The sequence below is a fragment of the Scyliorhinus torazame genome, chromosome 18 (genome assembly GCF_047496885.1).
Source record: "Scyliorhinus torazame isolate Kashiwa2021f chromosome 18, sScyTor2.1, whole genome shotgun sequence".
NCBI classification, from domain to species: domain Eukaryota; kingdom Metazoa; phylum Chordata; class Chondrichthyes; order Carcharhiniformes; family Scyliorhinidae; genus Scyliorhinus; species Scyliorhinus torazame.
In genome coordinates this window covers 120,421,562-120,428,885 of record NC_092724.1, presented here as the reverse complement: position 1 = coordinate 120,428,885, position 7,324 = coordinate 120,421,562, and positions in this window count along the sequence as shown.

Below are 7,324 nucleotides of genomic sequence, written 5' to 3'. Positions count from 1 at the left end.
AACCGAGTTTATTCAACCGCTCCTCATAGCTTATGCCCTCCATACCAGGCAACATTCTGGTAAATCTCTTCTGCACCCTCTCTAAAGCCTCCACATCCTTCTGGTAGTGTGGCGACCAGAATTGAACACTATACTCCAAGTGTGGCCTAACTAAGGTTCTATACAGCTGCAACATGACTTGCCAATTCTTATACTCAATGCCCCGGCCAATGAAGGCCAGCATGCCGTATGCCTTCTTGACTACCTTCTCCACCTGTGTTGCCCCTTTCAATGACCTGTGGACCTGTACTCCTAGATCTCTTTGACTTTCAATACTCTTGAGGGTTCTACCATTCACTGTATATTCCCTACCTGCATTAAACCTTCCAAAATGCATTACCTAAAATGAAGTTACTGTGAAAAGCCCCTAGTCGCCACAAAAAGAAAATTGCTTATTGTCACAAGTAGGCTTCAATTAAGTTACTGTGAAAAGCCCCTAGTAGCCACAGGCACCTGTTCGGGGAGGCTGGTATGGGAATTGAACCGTGCTGCTGGCCTGCCTTGGTCTGCTTTAAAACCCAGTGATTTAGCCCAGTGTGCTAAACCAGCCCCAAGGAAGGAAACCAGTTCATCCTATTCCTTGATGACACTTAAATGCAGCCTTGATGTCAAAGGTCACTCTCGTTCCACCTCATTGAACCACACAGGGACACTCCATTCCACCCAATGCACCACAGAGGCAGCCCCTCTGGTCTGACCCTATGGCACCATTTATTTCAGGAGGAGATGATCTCGACCCATTTGGCGATCAAAGAGGTGGAATGATTGTCGATCCTTTTAAGGTCAGGAGTACCACGATTCATGGCTTTGATCCTTCGGCAGGAATAGCAGGGCAGTTTCCTCCTGGGGCAGTCCCACCTGGAGCCAGGTTTGACCCATTCGGACCAAAGCCACGACTATTAAAATAAATCTATTTCATCTGTGTTGCGACTCCAGGTCAAATGGGCTAGAATTGACCGTGCACTAGCCCAGGGTGTTGTGACATGGACAAAAACTGAACTCCAGAGGTGAGCGAGAGTGACCCTTGACTATCAAGGCTGCATTTAACAGTGGCATCAAGGAGCTCTAGCACAATTGAAGTGAATGGGAATCAGGGGAAACTTCTTGGTTAAAGTCATACAAAATAAAAAGGAAAATTAGAGTTGTTATTGATGGCCAAACATCTCCATGCCAGGGAAATGCTACAGGGACTCCTCTGGGTAGTGTTCAGCCCAACTCACTTAAGTTGCTTCATCAATGACCTTCCCTCCATCCTAAGATCAGAAGTGCAGATGTAGGGTGGCACGGTGATGCAGTGGTTGGCACTACTGCCTCAAGACGGCGAGTACCCGGGTTCAATCCTGGCCCGGGTCACTGTCTATGTGAAGTTTGCACATTCTCCCCGTGTCTGCGTGGGTCTCACCCCCACAACCCAACGATGTGCAGGGTAGGTGGATTGGCCACGCTAAAGAAGTGGGATGTTCACTGATTATTACAAAAGTATTCAGTAACATTTACAACTCCTCAGATACTTGAGCAGTACATACCAGCATGCATTGGTGTTTGGGCTGAAAAGTGGCAAGTGATATTTGTGCCACACAAGTTCCAGGCAATGACCATCTCTTTAAAATATATATATATCCCCTTTTCAAAGTCTTTACAATTGCTGAATTGGGGTAATCATTGACCACAAACTGAACTGGACCAGCCATGTAAGTACTGTAGTTACAAGGAGCAGGTCAAGACTGGGATGACGGAGGCAAGTAATTTGACTTCTGACTCCCCAAAGCTTGTCCATCTTCTACAAGGGGTGTGATTAATTTCTCTCCACATGCATGGATGAGTGCAGCTCTAATATTACTCAAAAACTCAAACACCATCCTGGACAAGGTGTTTGGCGGGTGTTGTATCTGTAAAACCTCTGATGCTTTCAACCAGTTCACTTAAAGGTTTTATCTAGGTGTCTATAATAACAAGGAGAACAAACCACAAACACAAATTCAAGTTCAACAATATTTATTCAACACACAATTTCTCCAATCAAGCAAAACCCATCTTAGGTCAAAACCCACTTTTTAATACGGTAGCAACATGGGAACTCCTGCTGTATTGTGATGTCTTGGAGAGAGAGAGATCCTTCAGTTCTGGGTCCTCTGCTGTTTGTGATTTTCATTAATGACTTGGATGAGGGAGTTGAAGGGTGGGTCAGTAAATTTGCAGATGATACGAAGTTTGGTGGAGTTGTGTTGTCGGCTGCAAAGAGACATAGATAGGATGCAAAGCTGGGCTGAGAAGTGGCAGATGGAGTTTAACCCTGAAAAGTGTGAGGTTGTCCATTTTGGAAGGACAAATATGAATGCGGAATACAGGGTTAACGGTAGAGTTCTTGGCAATGTGGAGGAGCAGAGAGATCTTGGGGTCTATGTTCATACATCTTTGAAAGTTGCCACTCAAGTGGATAGAGCTGTGAAGAAGGCCTATGGTGTGTTAGCGTTCATTAACAGAGGGATTGAATTTAAGAGCCGTGAGGTGATGATGCAGCTGTACAAAACTTTGGTAAGGCCACATTTGGAGTACTGTATACAGTTCTGGTCACCTCATTTTAGGAAGGATGTGGAAGCTTTGGAAAAGGTGCAAAGGAGATTTACCAGGATGTTGCCTGGAATGGAGAGTAGGTCTTACGAGGAAAGGTTGAGGGTGCTAGGCCTTATCTTATTAGAACGGAGAAGGATGAGGGGCGACTTGATAGAGGTTTATAAGATGATCAGGGGAATAGATAGAGTAGACAGAGACTTTTTCCCCAGCTTGTTCCCCAAATTCCCCTTGTTCCCCAACAAAGCATTACAAGGGGACATAAATTTAAGATGAATGGTGGAAGATATAGGGGGGATGTCAGAGGTAGGTTCTTTACCCAGAGAGTAGTGGGGGCATGGAATGCACTGCCTGTGGAAGTAGTTGAGTCGGAAACATTAGGGACCTTCAGGCAGCTATTGGATAGGTACATGGATTACGGTAGAATTATATAATGTAGATTAATTTGTTCTTAAGGGCAGCAGGGTAGCATTGTGGATAGCACAATTGCTTCACAGCTCCAGGGTCCCAGGTTCGATTCCGGCTTGGGTCACTGTCTGTGCGGAGTCTGCACATCCTCCCCGTGTGTGCGTGGGTTTCCTCCGGGTGCTCCGGTTTCCTCCCACAGTCCAAAGATGTGCAGGTTAGGTGGATTGGCCATGATAAATTGCCCTTAGTGTCCAAAATTGCCCTTAGTGTTGGGTGGAGGTGTTGACCTTGGGTAGGGTGCTCTTTCCAAGAGCTGGTGCAGACTCAATGGGCCGAATGGCCTCCTTTTGCACTGTAAATTCAATGATAATCTATGATTAATCTAGGACAAAGGTTCGGAACAACACCATGGGTCGAAGGGCCTGTTCTGTGCTGTATTTTTCTATGTTCTATTTTCTAAACAGCCTGCCGATTCTTACCTGTGTCAAACCAGAGCTTTTCCAGAGCTGCTGTTCTGTTCACAACCAAATCTAAACTGACTGACTCAAAACCAAACTGCATCACCCATGGCTCCTCCCACTTATTACATCATCCTTTTCCCTCTCAAATCCCATGACCTGATTACTTAAGTTTAAGCACAATGGGCACATTTACCGGCTACATCCTGCTGGAATTGGGATGGGACGCGGCCGGTATATCCTGAGAGAGGCCTCTCCTGGGATTTCTGTTGGCTGTTACGTCTTACAAGATCTAACGAGGTCTCGCACGACATCACAGTCTTGATCCCACCCTCAGACTTGCATAGCTAAAAAAGCTTAAAAGCTCACTAAGCTAGCTGCCGCTGGATCGAATGGCCACCCAGCATCTACCGGTCTTGCTGAGGAGGCCCCACAAATGGAGACCAGGTGAATGGTCCTTGGGGAAGTCTCCCAAGCAATCAGAGGCTCATGGGTGGTCAGCCTCTGGGCAGGCTGGCACCCTGGCACTGCTGGTGCCACCTGGGCATCTTGGAACTGCCAGCCTGGCAGTGTCATCTGGGTGCCAGCCTGGCACTACCAAGGTGCCCAGGTGGTGCTGGCAGGGGCACTGCCAGGGTGCCAGGCTGGCAATGCCAAGGTGCAAAGTTGGCATTTTCCCCACTAGGATTGGGCCCAGGGGTACCTTGCCCGTATGTGGTGGGGTGCGAGAGTCTCAAGAACCTCCCAACAGGTGAGTTAGGACGTCGGGGGGAGGGGCCTGGTGGTTGTATCGGGGGGTCAATAGATCGGGGTGCCATTTAGAAACGCGCCCCAATTTCCTCCTGCACTGAGGAGCTCCGCTCATTGAAGCTCCTCAGCGCAGGATATGCGGCGAAGTGCAATCCCAGTGTGGAATGTCCGTCGGGGGCCGATAAAAAAACAGAGCGCCATTAAATAGCAGGGTCATTCTCGGTGCTACAAACACCGGAAACATCCCCTCGATTCCTGCCCAGAATGGACTCTGTTTTTTTGTTTCATTAGATTAATGTCTCTAATTATTACTCCCCAGAAATTATTATTTTTTTTTTAATAAATATTTTATTGAAAATTTTTGGTCAACCAACACAGTACATTGTGCATCCTTTACACAATATTATAACAGCACAAATAACAATGACCTATTTTATATAAACAAAAAACAAAAAATGAATAAATATTAAATAACAAAAATGAAAACTAGCCCTAATTGGCAACTGCCTTGTCCCCCCCCCCCCCCCCCCCCCCCCCCCCCACCCCCCAAATCCTGGGCTGCTGCTGCTGCCTTCTTTTTCCCCTTCCATCTATCTATCCGCAAGGTATTCGACGAACGGTTGCCACCGCCTGGTGAACCCTTGAGCCGACCCCTTTAGGACGAACTTAATCCGCTCTAACTTTATAAACCCCGCCATGTCATTTATCCAGGTCTCCACCCCCGGGGGCTTGGCTTCCTTCCACATTAGCAATATCCTGCGCCGGGCTTCTAGGGACGCAAAGGCCAAAACATCGGCCTCTCTCGCCTCCTGCACTCCCGGCTCTTGTGCAACCCCAAATATAGCCAACCCCCAGCTTGGTTCGACCCGGACCCCCACTACTTTTGAAAGCACCTTTGTCACCCCCATCCAAAACCCCCGTAGTGCCGGGCATGACCAAAACATATGGGTATGATTCGCTGGGCTTCTCGAGCACCTCGCACACCTATCCTCCACCCCAAAAAATTTACTGAGCCGCGCTCCAGTCATATGCGCCCTGTGTAATACCTTAAACTGAATCAGGCTTAGCCTGGCACACGAGGACGACGAGTTTACCCTACTTAGGGCATCCGCCCACAGCCCCTCCTCGATCTCCTCCCCCAGCTCTTCTTCCCATTTCCCTTTTAGTTCATCTACCATAGTCTCCCCTTCGTCCCTCATTTCCCTATATATATCTGACACCTTACCATCCCCCACCCATGTCTTTGAGATCACTCTGTCCTGCACCTCTTGTGTCGGGAGCTGCGGAAAATCCCTCACCTGTTGCCTCGCAAAAGCCCTCAGTTGCATATACCTGAATGCATTCCCTTGGGGCAACCCATATTTCTCGGTCAGCGCTCCCAGACTCGCGAACTTCCCATCCACAAATAGATCTTTCAGTTGCGTTATTCCTGCTCTTTGCCACATTCCATATCCCCCATCCATTCCCCCCGGGGCAAACCTATGGTTGTTTCTTATCGGGGACCCCCCCAAAGCTCCAGTCTTTCCCCTATGCCGTCTCCACTGTCCCCAAATCTTCAGTGTAGCTACCACCACCGGGCTTGTGGTGTAGTTCCTCGGTGAGAACGGCAATGGGGCTGTCACCATAGCCTGCAGGCTAGTCCCCCTACAGGACGCCCTCTCTAATCTCTTCCACGCCGCTCCCTCCTCCTCTCCCATCCACTTACTCACCATTGAAATATTAGCGGCCCAATAGTACTCACTTAGGCTCGGTAGTGCCAGCCCCCCCCTATCCCTGCTACGCTGTAAGAATCCCTTCCTCACTCTCGGGGTCTTCCCGGCCCAAACAAAACCCATGATGCTCTTTTCAATCCTTTTAAAAAAAGCCTTCGTGATCACCACCGGGAGGCACTGAAACACAAAGAGGAATCTCGGGAGGACCACCATCTTAACCGCCTGCACCCTCCCTGCTATTGACAGGGCTACCATATCCCATCTCTTGAAATCTTCCTCCATCTGTTCCACCAACCGCGTTAAATTTAACCTGTGCAGTGTGCCCCAATTCTTAGCTATCTGAATCCCCAGGTAACGAAAGTCTCTTGTTACCTTCCTCAACGGTAGGTGCTCTATTTCTCTAATCTGCTCCCCAGGATGCACCACAAACAGCTCACTCTTCCCCATGTTCAATTTATACCCTGAAAAATCCCCAAACTCCCCAAGTATCCGCATTATTTCTGGCATCCCCTCCGCCGGATCCGCCACATATAGTAGCAAATCGTCCGCATACAAAGATACCCGGTGTTCTTCTCCTCCCCTAAGTACTCCCCTCCACTTCTTGGAACCCCTCAGCGCTATCGCCAGGGGCTCAATCGCCAGTGCAAACAGTAATGGGGACAGAGGGCATCCCTGCCTTGTCCCTCTATGGAGCCGAAAATATGCCGATCCCCGTCCATTCGTGACCACACTCGCCACTGGGGCCCTATACAATAGCTGCACCCATCTAACATACCCCTCTCCAAAACCAAATCTCCTCAACACCTCCCACAAATAATCCCATTCCACTCTATCAAATGCTTTCTCGGCATCCATGGCCACTACTATCTCTGTTTCACCCTCTGGTGGGGCCATCATCATTACCCCTAACAGCCTCCGTATATTCGTGTTCAGCTGTCTCCCCTTCACAAACCCAGTTTGGTCCTCGTGAACCACCCCCGGGACACATTCCTCTATTCTCATTGCCATTACCTTGGCCAGGACCTTGGCATCCACATTTAGGAGGGAAATTGGTCTGTAGGACCCGCATTGTAGCGGGTCCTTTTCCTTCTTTAAGAGAAGCGATATCGTTGCTTCAGACATAGTCGGGGGCAGTTGTCCCCTTTCCTTTGCCTCATTAAAGGTCCTCATCAGTACCGGGGCGAGCAAGTCCAAATATTTTGTATAAAATTCGACTGGGAATCCGTCCGGTCCCGGGGCCTTTCCCGTCTGCATGCTCCTAATTCCTTTCACCACTTCTTCTACCTCGATCTGTGCTCCCAGTCCCACCCTTTCCTGCTCTTTCACCTTGGGAATTTCCAGCCGATCCAAAAAGTCCATCATTCTCTCCCTCCCATCCGGGGGTTG